The sequence below is a fragment of the Synchiropus splendidus genome, chromosome 3, assembly GCF_027744825.2.
Source record: "Synchiropus splendidus isolate RoL2022-P1 chromosome 3, RoL_Sspl_1.0, whole genome shotgun sequence".
NCBI lineage: Eukaryota > Metazoa > Chordata > Actinopteri > Syngnathiformes > Callionymidae > Synchiropus > Synchiropus splendidus.
In genome coordinates, this window is record NC_071336.1 from 5,381,643 (window position 1) to 5,397,206 (window position 15,564).

Here is a 15,564-nt window from a genome sequence, read left to right on the forward strand (position 1 = left end):
ATCAGGGCCCCTCACTTAGCCTTCTGATGCCTCAGTGCCCATGAACAATGTCCGCCACAGACAGGCAGATTTGCTCATGAGAACTGGGTATTTACATGTGGGTGAGTGAGTCCCTGCTCCCACCAGCTCGTTTTATTCCTGATACTTCTCACTTCAGAATGAATGTAGTGGAAATGATTATACAGCTCTTATCATTTTTGAGCAGTAAATGATGACCTTCTGTGAGTGGGAGCATTTTCAGTGAAAAAAGCTTCTGGTCAAGTGATACTGAAAGCACGCAGCGCTACATAAACACAGTGAAGGTAGTGGATGATGTCATTGTGGCAACACTCTTGTTTGTTCTTTCTTTATTTGAGGATACACTAACAATGAGCTTAACAATGCAGTGCTTAGTGGTACTTCCAACTTCCTGTGATGGATCTATAGATTCAGGTTTCACCAACGCTATGCGTGATTAGAGGGAATGGGAGAAGAGTTGATAAAAGATTGTAATGTGAAATTAGGCTTGTCTGACCCAGCCATATTACATTTGTGCAAATTTCGATTATTTTTATTTGTTTATTGAAACAAATATAAAATAAAGGCCTATGGTCACATCCAGCCAGGATACTTTTTGGCTTGTGTCAGGGACCACCACCCTGGTCTGTCAAAGGATTTTGGTGCGGCGAGATATTCACAAAAAAGCAGGTCAGTAGGTTGTTTCTTCCCAAATTTGTTCCCCAGACACTTCAGTGTCTGCGCATTGGTAGTCTATATTCTTGCAGATCTAAAAGAGCACATTTGTAAATTACAGCACAAAAGTGATGTTCCACAAGGTTGGCTGCTATGAAATCCGGGACTACCTGGGACTAAATATCACCAGCAAGTAATGCGATCGTAAGGAACCTCATAGGTTTGTAAACTTCAGTTTTGGTATGTGCATGTCTTGTGCATATCTTTGTTCATCAGCAGTCACTGTTTTGCAACACCAAACAGCAAAACATTTTCCAACATGTCCAAATTTCAAAATTATCGGTGGTGCTGAATGTTAACTGCAGACGTGGTTGAATGTGTCTGGGTGCGGATGTGCTATCTGATGAACGACACATCTGCAATGTACATCGCTGTGGGGGTGTAATGGGAAAATATTTGAGTTTTTTTGTGTCAAAAACAACTCTCATTGTTCATAGTGCCTCTGATGGCAATTTGAAACTGTAAACAAATCTCTGCAGCTTCCCCAAGTGCACATCGTCCCATTCTCTCAGTCCCACATATGGTTTTCTTACGGAACACTGAACAATACTGCTTATTCAGCATGACAACCAGTGTCCAGGCTCAACCATTCTTGATCCAGGACTTCCAGAGTTCCAGCTTTTTCCCTAGTCTTTTGTGATCTGTCTCTATTTAGCTGTTCATATTCCAAGCAAGAAGCTGAAACCCAAGTTAACAGGATGGCAATTCACTTTAGAAATGACTCTTTGACATGGTTTTCTATGTTCTATGTTGGTTATAGGACTATATTCATAGACAGTGACTCATTCAGTCAATGCGGTGTTTACAATTGCAGGAGTCTGAGTTTTATACTAATCATATTTCAAAGCTTAAAAGAACTGATAACCAACTGCAGCCTATTGAAAACTTAAATGCAGGCTGTATGTAGATTTCCCTGTGATAATGGACGACAGAAAAGAAAACGCTGAGTACAGGTGTGAACAAAGCACATTTTTCAAAAAAATCCCCTCACTCACAAAAAAAGTACTGCAGTCTTTTTGTTTAAAGATTTTGTTATGATCCTACTTGTTTCCATCAACAACACTGAAGATAAACAGGAACTTTTGTCTGTGGTGAAGATGTTTAATGGTACAAGTGGAGTCTCATCATCATGCGGGCTCGAGACCCTGGGAATTTATCTGATCATAAGTGCTGAATTGTAGTTCAACACTTTTATCTTTGAGATTTGGCTAGAGATCTTGTCCATGGAGCGCTTGAGACTGTGAGAAAGTTGTACCTGGTGTTTGAAGTACTGAAACTATTGTCAAACTTCATAAAGGGCAGATAACAGTCTCTCAGGGGCTGGTGAACACCAACCTTTTTTCCAGAGTACATTAGCCTATGACTCTAAAAGCTCTCATTCGACAGGTTTAGTTGTATTTCATGACCAACAACGTGGGAATACAAAAATTATGGAGTCATGGATTTCCCCAAATTCCACTTGTTTGGTCTCATGTACAGTATTAGAAGTTGAAAGACACACACACTTATTGATTACTGAGTGATGGCAGATTCACAGGCACGTTGCATTGCTAACAAGAGTTAATAAAATAAATACATTTCTTGTCCAGTGTTGTCACAGCAATTCAGTGCATCCCCCTGGTCACGCCTATCCTCTTCATGGACCACTATCACATCCGTGAACCTTTTGCACTGCACTTCCATTCTAACATCTTTGGTCCGACTTTGTCTCCAAATCCTGTCCTTCCTAGTCACTCCAAAATGAAAACAAGTTTTTATTGTAGAAGTTGCACAATGAAAAAAAAACCTAGACCTACTGGCCAAGAGAGCATCCCTTTCACCCAAGCGGCCGATCTACTGTCAGTTTTCTCCATTAGTTCCACCCTGCTCTGCCTGTCCTCTTCACCTCCCTTTCTATTCCTTTGGTTAACTAACCCCAAATGCTTGAACTCATCTTTTGTTTCTACCTCTACCCTGTGCATCATCACAGGTCCTCCTGCTTCTCTCTCATTTACAGTGCATGAGTTCTCGATTGGTTTTATTTTCGTTTGGTTTTAGTTCTGCATGAACCTAGCCAAGGTGCCATTTTAATTCTTATTTGTGCATTTACTGACAAGAGGATCGAAATTGCCTTCTTTTCTGGTGTCAAATGATTAATAAGTATAAGTTTACAAACATTTTATTATTGACCTCATCAGCCTGTAATGATAGTTCAATTTACAGTCTACTGTTTGTTTTTACTCAGGTCACTGCTTGGTCCAATGTGGTGCTTAAAGAACCTTCCAATTTTTTGGATCAGGGCTGTATTGAGTGGCATAAAAAAAAGATCCTTCCTGAGGTGAAAGAGTGGGGCGGGTGGTGGGGGCTGGTGGCAAGTCAATAAGCAAAGGGCATAAAGGCCAGATTAGAGGAGCTGTGATGAAACCCCAATGCTGTAGGAGCCGCTCGTTGAAAGGGAGGTGCCTCCTGTGAGGGTTTTTGTCCTAAGTTCTTCCAGCCCGCCCTTGTTCTATAACAACAGTCCCCTTCGTTTATGATCAAAAATGTATAGCTTTTAATTTATTAATTTTTGCAAAAGATGATTGTTTCTCTTTATTCGGAAAACAAAAATAAAGAAAAAAAAATTACAAAACTTAAGGTGGAATGGATAAAGATGTTGACAGCACTTAGCATACATGCGTAGCGTTAAAGCAAATCCATCATGTCCTTTTTAACTTTTTCACTCTAGTTGAATCTAATATTTCAAATTTCATCATCATCAATCTTTTTATTAAAACTTAGCAAGATGCTCAAATACAACGAGATGTGAGCATATGACATCATGAGTAGAACAGGAGGCGAAAGTGCGAGCAACATTCTTAATTAAAGCTGTGCCAAAAAAAAGTGTAGCACTTTGGTAGGACATCATTACGTGTCAGTTCACCTGCGTTTGCCTCGGTGGGAATTCTCCTCCAGATCTTTGAAGTGTTTCCCTGGTGTGCCGGGCTTTTGTCACAGGTGAACACCACGTTTTGATTGTGCTCCAGTAGGGACTCTTTCACAATCTTACTTTGGAGTTTTCAACTCATTGGCCAGACGAGGAAGCATCCTGCTGTTGTGGAGTGGTACATTGTTTTGTTCAGCCAAGCAGCCTCAGCTGCTCCCCGACCATGGGGGGGTGAACCCGCCACCACCACTACGAGCAGCCTGCTTAAGGGAAACCAGGCGGCTTTTGATAAAGACAAAGAGCAGGCATTGATTTGACAACATGCTATTGAGAATTACAAGTTGCAGCACATTCACAGCTAGGGTAATAACAATTCTCCCTGCAGGGGCCAGCCATCCTTTTTGAGGGACTTCAGTACCCCCTGCCTACCTGAGAGGATCAAAGGTTGAAGGGAAGGCGGGAGACAAATTTGTCGAATTTCCAGGATGTAATCTTAATCCTCTTATTGGATGGGAAATGAGGACATGGACGTTAACTCATTAGCTTAGTGGGGCCAAATATGAACAAATGCCTTCCACAAGGGTGCGTTCGGCTTGATATTTCATTTCATGAAGTCTATTCCAAACTGCTGCTGAGTAAACTAATTACTGGCACGTGCCCAGATTTGGATCACTCCAAATATTTTTCACGTAGACATTTGGAAGCGGCTTGCTGATGGCACACAACGTTGAACTGACCTGCCTTTGTTTTTCAGCCTTTAGAAGGTAGTGGTGCACCTGCTACATAACAAGCATCAATACAATGAATGATAAATGAGTGAACTCCTTCTTCGGTGAAATTTTACACTCGTACGATGACATGAGTTAATGTGTTGGGAAACAGCCACTGTTTTGTTCACAGGTTACGCGAAAGATGATCTCTTCCATGTCCGGGTGAAATTACAAGGTGTGGGATTAGTGTAATAAGTGTGAAATTCCTCTGACAAGGCTGCTCTGTGCCTAACCGGAATAGACTGAAAGCAAATGGAAAATGGCCTGATAACGCTTTAACGTGTCACAGGGTTTAAGTTAGGTTTGTGGATGAGCACAGTCGTCATGGAATGAAGTTTTACTTATCTTAGCTCAGTGTGGATTGGTTTTTGTTTCATATGTTATATTCATGGGATAATCTGTTCAACTATATGTTGTGCAGAAAGGTCTTCATTAAAATACCTCTGACTTGGCAAAATCCCCAAAGAAAGATGTGTTCTATTGAAAAAAAACAGCAATTCAGTGGATTGATAGCATCCCTATCAGGTGATCTTAAGAACTAAAGACGGACGTAAGACTCAGATTTATCATGCAACAATCAAAAAAATAATTTTCAATGATGTATAAACAGTTGGACTCAAGCGTGCCAACTCAATGGCTGTGAAATTCCTTTGCTTTTGGGTTTCATGCTGTTGGAGTCAGGATGCAGAACATTCCAGCTGAAGTAATAGATAGCTGGAACACAGGAGGAATACACGGGCCAAGAAAAACAATGCTGATTTACATCTGAATCTACGTCAGCATTAGGTGCACTGACTCCGAGGACCTCCAAATGAAGCACCCTGACTCAAATCAGATAACATCATTGCCTAAAGTTGACTAAAACTATAGATTTTTGGGTCATTATTATTGGGCATACACCCACAAAGTCATAACCTCACAGGCACAGGAACTTTGGTCCGTTCCATCTGACAGAATTTGTCCAGCCAAACCATGTCTGACGGCCTCACACATGGCCTTTCAGGTCTGCCTACAAATTTTAATATGATTTAGGTCAGGACTATATGAAGGATATTCCAAATTACTTACCGTCATCTCAACTGTCATACAGAGCACATCGTATCCAGTTTTGTTGCATCCCTCAGATCACTGACTTAATGCTTTAAAAAGTGTTTTCCATGTTTCGGAAAACACACCATATTTATATGTCCTTTCCTCTTGATGCCACCTGTTTTGGATAGTGCAAAACTCTGTCCTACAGACAGCAAAACTGTGATACATGATGATGCTGCTGCCAGCACTATTCTCTAGAGTGGGGACAGTGTTCTCAGGCAAGTAAGTGCCTCATTTTCCTTCTCTTGTCCCTGTGATTGTTGCAGCCATACAGTTCAAATGTAGTTTTGTCAGAATCTGGGAGATGTCTCAATACAGGGAAGGATTTATACTCATTGTATGCTGTTAATATCTGGCCTGTCACGTTTCTTTCATGGCTTCTTCCATGCCGAGTTGCCCGCCAGCCCATTTTTGTTCAGGGCAAGTTCTGTCATTATGTACATGATATTAATATTTGCATTTAATTGTCAGACTGTAGCACCAGCAGGCGTCACTATTTCGAAGCCAACAATGGAACACACTTCTCTTTTTCATATCTCGGCTGATTTATTTGGACTTTCCCAAGATGTCACACTGAGTTCCAAGAGTTCCAAAATCCATTCTAATTTACCTAAATGTCAATGCAAACTAACCATTAGATCAAACAAAGAATTGCAAGTTTGGGGCAATGGAAATTTTAATCTATTTAAGAGACGTTGCACTAATTGTAGGGTTTTTTTTTTGTTGTCATTTGTAGTATTTAATTGCAATGAACACTCTATTTCCTTGCTTTCTGCATTAATCCGCCTGCTCATTCACCTTTGTCGCACAGACAATTACTGCTGTTGAACTCTGTGTCGTGAGAAAACGTGTTCTGCACGTTTCATCGGTGAGTGATGTTTAATTCCAGCATGCCTGTGTTGCTTCCACATGACCGTGCTCTTTGCTCAGGCCTGTGTCTCAGTGACCGCTGTATTGATCTGGGCAGTCTTTCGAGGCCTCTATTTTCCAGGTGATTGACTCTGAAAAAACAGTGCTTAAATCCCCAAAATGTTTCCCCTTCGTATTTGAGGAAGGGTTGCCATTGTTGATACCGCAGGGAGTCCCGCTGCCTTCTATAACTGTCACAGTAGGCGTTAAGAGCTGTGGGAGGTGCAGGAGTTCAACAGGTGGATACCTCGGGCTAGTCACACAGGGCTCATAATTCCACTGTTATTAGCCCAGTCACTACAAAACAAAGGAGAGCCATTGGAGAACCCACATATCAGTTTTATTGGGAAACAGATCATTACCTATCCAATCCTATCCTTTCCTGTGGACTAAACAATGGTTAGTTACCATGTCACTATTGTTAGAGCTCCTAAGCACCATAAATAGTCCAGCTGCTAGAGGTATTAATACAAGTAATTTTGTTTGTTTGTTTGTGTTTTTTTTTTACGTTTTACTTATCTGTGTTGATTTTACATGCATGCGTAGATTCATGTTTGGCTATGAAAACATCCACAAACCAGTGCACCAAAACACTTTCATGGAACATCGGAATAGCGAATACCATTAGAAGCACTGCTAGCTATGCAACCCTTCATTGAAGGATACCTCTCTGAATAATGTGATGAGGTACTGCATTCTGTGCTGGCTGCTAGACGGTTTGTACTTCCCCTAAGACAGAGCTTCACAATTATTTTCTGTTGCAAAGAGAAGTAAAGAAGTCAATGTTTTGCACCTCCCCCAACTCTCTGGCGCCTCTTCTGTAAATAGTATCATATGTCTATGAAATTATTATAAGCACACCTCTGCATAACATTGTATCTTTGTTAACATTAAAGAAAACAAAAAATAAAGTACTAAAGATCAACTAATTTGAGAAGGACTGCCCTAGGATGATGATACGTGACTGATCCGACCTGGTGACAATGTATGCCAGGGAAGTAGAGGATGTTATTTGGTGACTTCTGTGTCGAAGCGGCTTGCGTCTTGTTGGAATGTGTGAAAATATAGATGCTGGAGTAGGGAGATGGCATCGGGCCATGCAAACGCTGTACTGGCAGCTCTGGTGGTCAGTAACGTGATTGTGAATATGGCGAATATGAAAAACGTCTCAATGTTTGCGTAGGGTGATATCACATGATGAGTGGCTTTGATGTTTACTGTCCCTGGTGGTTCATGTTTGATAATATCTGTTGTCAAGTCTCAGGAGGAGGAAATGATTGAGCCCAAAACTGTCTGGCAGAGTATGTGCTTGACGTGCTGACCTGAAACATGACCAGTTGTTGCTCCTCTGGTAACAATCTTGGCACCTTCACTTTGGAAAGTACAGTGAAAATGAGAGCTAGCCTTTTGGTTTTTAACGCTAGTGATAGAGACATCATCTAGGTAGACCACAGTATCATTTCTCGGACATCTGGCCCCTCATGCAAGTAAAAATGATGACATTCTTGCATTTCTTTCAGGCGGATGTCACCAATGTCCAGCTGGAGGTGGAGGTTGTGACAGAGGAAAACACTTCACTATCTGTGGGGGTCAAATCAGTTTGGTTTTCCCCATCTTCCTCAATCTCCATGTGGTGACCACGTTCTCATCCTCCTCTTGTCCTCCTCAATCTGCAAGGCCCTGTGGCCTGGTGGCCCTGAAATTTAAGGTCCATTTCTCTTTTCATTTATTCTCAGGTGCTCCACTGAGGCGCCTTGCCACATTGCCTACCCAGGTAATTTGTCACATGAACTGGCCACAGCACCTCTCTCGGTCAGAAACAGACGGCCAGGCTCCACATTCTCCTGTGATCCAAGAACAGTCCCGCCATCATTCGTGTGAACACGGAATCTACTGTGGCCAAATCTAGGTCAGGTTTCTTTACAGAGCAGAGAGGCTTGTTTCTCTTATATCGTTCTGGAAATTTGCTGCTGTGCGTTGATTCTGCTGGAAAATATGGCTTTTGGGATCTATTTTTTTATTTATTTATTTTTTTTTTTTTTTTTGGCCACATCACCAATTTTGGTCACATGTGGTGTGACTGTATATCTGGATCAACATGGATGTATTGAAGCAACTTGCAAAACAACTACAAAGTTGATATGTCACTGAATTCATACAAATGTATTATTGTTATTGCCATATGTGTAATTACATGGGGTAGTGCATATTGTTGTCAGTGTAAACTAGATGAAATGACTGACATGAGTTTCCTCCCTACCTGTTGGATATGAACTGTGCCATGAGCTGTAAAACCAGCGTGCTTCATTTCCAGCAGAGGCAGATAAGGACCACCACCCACATAAACGTGCCAGTAATTATTATGAGTTCAGCCTGCAAGTGTTGATGGATGCAGGTGACTCCATGAACAGACTCATTCGTCTCTCTAGATTACCATCGGGACACTGGAAGCGAGGCTACACCAGCACCTGCCGTGACCGTGCAGTCCTCTTCCAGCTCCACATGATATGACCTGTCATAAAATATTGTAGTCTGTCCTGGGTTATGGCGCCTGTCTGCTTCTAAGGGAACTGGTGTCTTTAAATGAGGAACAACAATGTTGATGCAAAAGCTGCCTCCACATGCGCATTTGCGAACTTCATAATTCAAAGAATCTGTGCAATATGTTACAGGTACAGTATTCAAAAAGGTGTTCAAGTTTCACCCACAAATCTTCTCAAATTACTGGAATATATTCTGACAAATGAATCCACTGTTTCAGCAGCAGTACAGAAGAATTCATGTTACCATGAAGAGTTCACTGACATTTGGACACGAACTGTGGAACCATTTTATACAGTAGAATTACCTTGAGCCGCTTCTTTTCTTCACCGCCTCCTTCAATTAAGTGACTATACTTTTTTTTTTTTATTGCATGTTTTTATATTATGTTACATGAAAAGCAGGCCAGCTTGAAATCAATATATTGACATACATACCACTGTATAACACAGAGAAGCAGAGCTGCATTTAGATCACAGCAACTATTTGAAGAAGGAACAAGACTAAGATGAAATGAATCTTTACACATACGTGACAAATCTGCTCCACCCCCTCACACAGTGCTTGTCTTTTTCGAGGGCACAAAGCGTCACAGATAAAGAACCCTTTCACGCTGTTGATGTGATTGTGAAGATGATCTGCTCTCCTACAACACGCACAGTGTAGCATGACGTTTCCCTCTGTCATCCAATCGCCTCAAAGTCCCTGTCCATGGATTGATGCAGGAGAGATCATGATTATATGATGCAATTGGTAAGGAAAAAATAGGAGGTCAAATAATGTTGAAGATGGGGTGTTGAGCGTTTTATACATTGGTTCAAATCTACAAACTCATTTGCTTGCAGACTTGTCAGTTTGCATCGTTTCATCACTCTTGGTTGTATGCGTTGGTCTGGAATGTTGATTTCAGCAGGGAGCCAATGTCAACATCTATTCTATCTTAAATACCATTAATAAAAAGATTTACCTGTTTTAGCTGCAGGACGGTGCTCGCTTGTATAGTAGGTTGAAGCACCTAAGAAACTTTTTTGCACTCTGTTGGTTGGTTTACATAAAGCCTTATGGTGGTATTGCCTGTTCAGGGTTGTGATCAGGTCCTGTTCAGCGCTGGAATCTATCCCATCTTGGGGTGAGAGGCAAGAATACACCGAGGATAGATCGCCAGTCCATGCCAGGGCACAGCCACCATTCACACACGCGTACACACACCAAGGGGCAATTTTCTCCAAGCAGAGAACATGCAGATTTCTGAGTGGGAATCAAATTTTTTTTTATAACTTTAAAATATATTGCATGGACTTCCGGCTATGGTGGCACCGCAGTCAGATACGTTGTCTCCCTCTCTTGCAACAAGTCACTATTTTGACCATCAACTTTTGTAATAGCAACCTTAAAAACAAATAACGGCATTATCTCTTAGAAGGGTAATAAAGGAAGTACAAAACCTGTGCAACCGAAAATTTCCGACTTCAGAGCGGTGAAAGATTGTAGAGCTAACCTAGTCACTGGTATGTCTGAATCGGAGGGGTATGAAGGTCCATCCGCCACTAATCCGGTGATAGACACAAGTTTTCGGACAGACTCGACTGCATAATTCATGCCATCTACGGTGTAAAGTCAACTATGTGTGAATGCATGCACTTCTGGAGCGGAAGACAAAGTGGCTAGCTTGAAGGCTAAAGTGTTATCGATGGAAAAGGAGAAAAGGGAAAGGAAGGAGCTAGACGCAACAGTCTCAGACTCATCAACCTCCACCAACCATGCTTGTGATGCTGATCCAAGGGGAGGATGACAACTAAAACGGTCATATGAAAGAATGTCTTCTTTTTTTCCACACAAGTTGGTCAGTTTGTGATCATTAATATTTTCAAGTCGCCATATTTAAGTGTTCATATATATTTTCTAAATGGTTACTTTTCTCTAATGGAGATGACCTATGTTAAAATACATGGCTCGTGTTTGATTCTGTGCTTTATGGAGGGTTTGTAGTATTTTCATTGTTGTTCTTTGTATTTCAGATGTTTAACTTTCTTTTATATTGATTGGGGGACAATAGGAAAACAACCTATGTAATTTGACTGGAGTCTTCCACACAAGGGGTGGAAAGTGTTCCATCTGATCTTGGGAGTACAAGCGTTGGGAGGGATGGGTAGCAGATTTTGGGTTCATGGTAGGGAAAGTTGGAGTTGGTGGGTTCAATGTTGGTTTGATGATATGTTTGTTTCACTTTGCGCTTACGTGTTTTGCAACTTTAGTTAGTTCATATATAAGGCACAGCCAAACTGCACAGAAGCACACATTCAGAGCTGGACAAGCACCGGGCACCTCTTCACTTCTGGAGAGACGTCACTCACTCGGCAACCCCTCCCACATGCAGCGGCCACACACATAGACGAACAGTGCACCTGCAGCAGACACGCTACATTCACTCCTACAAAAGACTATTTTAAGGCTTGGAACACATTATTTGTTTTTCCATTCATTGTAATGGGAAAAATCGATTCAGATTTCGAACAAATCGCTTCTCGAATGGCTGTCGTGAATGGAATGTGGTTGAGAACCGAGGTACCACTGTATACCGAAAAAAAAAAAACTTTCAAAAGGTTTCATACAAAGACTGTCAATCATTAGGCGTAGAGTTATCCTTGGATGAATTAGGTATGGCAATTTAAAAAATGTCTTCAGGAAAATCACCAGATCCAGATGGAATTCCAATGGACTTTTACTAGAAATATGAATTAAAATGAAGGACTCCACTTTTCGAAATGTTTATGGAATCTTTTTGGAAAGGTATTCTTCCTCCAACAACATTCCAATTATCACTGACTTAATTTTTTTCTTTTTCTGGTTATAAAGTCAACAACAATAAATCATCAATATTGGTGATGAATCGCACATGTGCGGCACTTCAAGACTGTGAATACTTTCACTTTTTTGGGAATAGAAATCACCCATTCTTTAGGAGGAAAGGAGGATGTAGTTCCACTTTTAAAATACATTGATGACTCACTGGAAAAATGGTCAAGACTTCCCATCTCGCCGAACTAATACAAAATAAAGTACAAAAAAATATGGAGGAATGCACTTCCACAATTTTGTATCTTTTTCAGAATTTGCCATTTCAATTCCCCAAGGACTGTTCAGTAAATTAAAAACATCATTTGGAAGTCACTTTGCCAGTCACTCTCATACAGGTCATATGAAAGAAAGGGGCTGAAATGGCCACATCTTTCATTGTATTATTGGGCCACACGACTGAGGACAATCATGTTCTAGTTCTCGTCCAAAATTCAGTTGATATCAGTTTGCCAGCTCACATGTATTCTGACAACCCAAAACTCTGAGGGACATTACTGTTAATCCAATTTTGCCAAGCATGATCAACGTATGGTATAAGGTCCAAAGGTGTCTAAAACCCTTCCCCCGGCTGGGAATGAAACCAATATTTCATTCCCAGCCGGAAAGATGTACGATTTTAAATTTGGAATAAAAAAGGAATAAGACTAATTGAAGACTTGTATTCAACCCTAGATCATATTGAAACATTTGAGGAATTGAAACTAAGGTACAACATTCCTCAGAAACGTTTTATCTGACACCAGATCCAATCGACACCCTCAAATCTGCCTCGGGGATATTTCACTGCAGTACCCAAATTTTTTGATCGACACGGCTCATAAATTCAGTGAGAGCTCCTAACTGACTTTCAGTAATTATTTTTCTCCTTGTTGCTGATGTGTTTGCATGTGACAGTGACACATCGACCCTTAGGATGTATTTTTATTTTTATTTTTTTGAACCAGCCTCCACAAGTGGGTGCACCTACTGCTTTCACAGATGTACAATATGAATAGTCTCATTTGAAATACATCTTTTGATGATCCATAATAACAGCATCACAGACTATGACAGCACCTTAGCAAAAACACAATTATTTTATCTGTATGATTGTCATAGGATGGTGTTTTTCAAGTGTGCCCGAGACTGTCAGGTGTGCCATGGGAAATGATCCTGGTTCATCTATATGACAGCGGGTCAAGTGATGAAGAGTGAGTTTGCGTCTGACCGCTGGGGACATACATGGCTGTGCGAGCTCAGTCGAGCAGTAAGGACTTCTGGCTGTGTGGACCGGTGAGGAGGATACAGTGCCCAAGACTGAAGAGTGAGTTATCCTTGTCGGTACTACAGGAGGACGTCCCTGTCAGTTTCCAAACAAAGGAGTTTGGATTTCACCTACATTGGGACTGAACTAGATTTTGAACTATATATTTATTGGACATGTATTTCACATCCACAATGTCATTCAGGAAGGAACAAGGTGCTACAGTCAACAGGAATGGAGTATAACCAAGACATTGCTGATTTGCAAAAACAGGTAGAATATCTACTTAAGAAACAAATGTTGTGACAATTGTATCCAGCTTTAAGATGAGAGGTGCGCAAATATGTGCATGCCTATTCTTGGTCAACTTTGATTGAGATATGTGGGGAAGCATATTTGTGGGTCTCGGAAGAGCCTCCCTCAAATGTGAACGGTGTCAAAAAAGTCATGTAACCGCTGATGTGCAATGTACTGCTGTTTCTGCTCCAGAAAAATGTCCCTTGGTGATGTTCTAAAGGTCTTGACTGAGTGAGGAAAAGCTATCACTCAGTTAACTACAGCAGTGAGAGATCTCGCTGAATTTAAGCACGGCTGCAGTAGCACGAAGGCCGTCATCATTACCTGATAATCTGAAATAAGTATTGGCCCTGGTACTAACCTGACTGTCAGTGTATAATAAGCAACACATTTCAACACTATCGAGTTTGACGTTCACCAGAGGGAACTCTCCAATAGCACGCTCAATTATTTGTGCTTTTAAAATACCAGGCTTAATTCTACAAAACTGCCCCGGCATTGCCCAACTCACCACAACCGCCGTTCCCTTCTTCCTGCTAGTTGGGAGGAGGAGTCGAAGCAGCACTTCCTTGTGCTTTTTGTGGGCAATGCTTGGAAATGTGACCTTGTGTCTGGCATATAAAACATGTATACTACATTACCAAAAGTATTTGCTCACCCATGCAAATGATGACTTGGTATCAAATCGAGCACGTGCAGACTGTGTGGACAAACATTTTGGAAGGAATGGGCCGCTCAGGAGCTTAGTGAATTCCAGATAGCCAAACATCATCCTGAGAAAAATGTACTATTTGCACAGGCAAGAGCCGGGCACTCCAGCCACAAATATAACGCTGCATCACCCCGCAGGTAATGCACAGTGTGAGCGTTTTCTTCGCACGCATGTCTAGTCGGGTGTCATTATTTGTTAAACTTGAGTGGATAGAAAGGGATGGTCACTGAACATGGTGTCGAAAAGAAGTTAGATTGGCTTGTTGTGGATCAGCAAAAGCTGAAGGATGCATTCAATATTGTCTTAATATGTACCGCAGATTTGCGATTGAGCTAACCAGGCGGAGCAGTGCGGAGATTGTTCTATATACTGGATTACAACAGGTTTAAGTCCATCAACACTGGTATGTAAGACATTGAGTTGTTATAAAGATAACAACTCAACTCAATGTGGGTTTGTTTTCTGTTCAATGAGCAGGTGTGCCACTGCCATCCACTTTGGAGTGTCTAATGGACCACTTTTATTTTTACAATCAGCAGTTTTAGACAGTGGAGAAATGAAGAACTCCTATCGTGATATTATTCTAAGGTCCTTTGATCCAGCCTTCACCTAATGTGTCCGGAGATCGAGGTGGGCGATATGATGACATTGCATCATCAAGCGTGTTGACGGTCTACCAACGTGTGGAGATTACATGGATTCGCTCACATTCTTTCCGCGGACTACAGGTCTTCGCTGTCGATTTGCTCATTGGCTGCAGCTGCGCTTGGTGTTGCTCTTCCCACACGGCGTCACAGCGAAGAGGCCGAGCTGTTCCACTTGTCCCAGAACCTGCAGTGTGACCCCACAGCTATTAACCTGGCTTGCTCCACTGTGACAGCAGGTTCATTTATCGAGGCATGTGTGCTGACAAAATGGAAATGTTTTGGAGAACAAGCCGTAGATATCTGAAGCGGCTTTGAGTCGTTAATTAGATATAATCAACACCACGGGGAGAAGTTGCTGTCGGGATTAATTAGTCGGAATGATCCTCGTGCAATGGAAAACAAATGAACAGTTCAACATCAGCCAGAGCAGTGATTTACTCCCTGTTCTGTCACAGCAGGGGAGGCTTGACTCTGTGGTTTCATCGCTTCATGATGGCTTCATCTCAGCGCCGACACGCTCAGAACACCGTTGCGTGCAGACTTGTCATCGTCCGCGTGCTCTAGCAGGTGGCGCTCACGCCCACCAGCAGCAGACCTCAGAGGTCATGAGAAATCTTGACTTAATCCTTTCCTTGTCCCTGATCTTCTCCTGAGAGTCAAGACTCGGTGAAAACAGAACCCCTTTGTCTACGACAAGCAGAGTGAACAAAAGCAGTCGGGATTAGAAACAAACACGCCATCTGCAATTAACACCTCAGAGGTCTTCCTCTCGGCACAAAACCCTCCGCGAGCATGAGGGACGACATCCACAACAGGTGGGAAGTTCTCCCACGGAATTAGCCGGGCTTGTGGGAGTG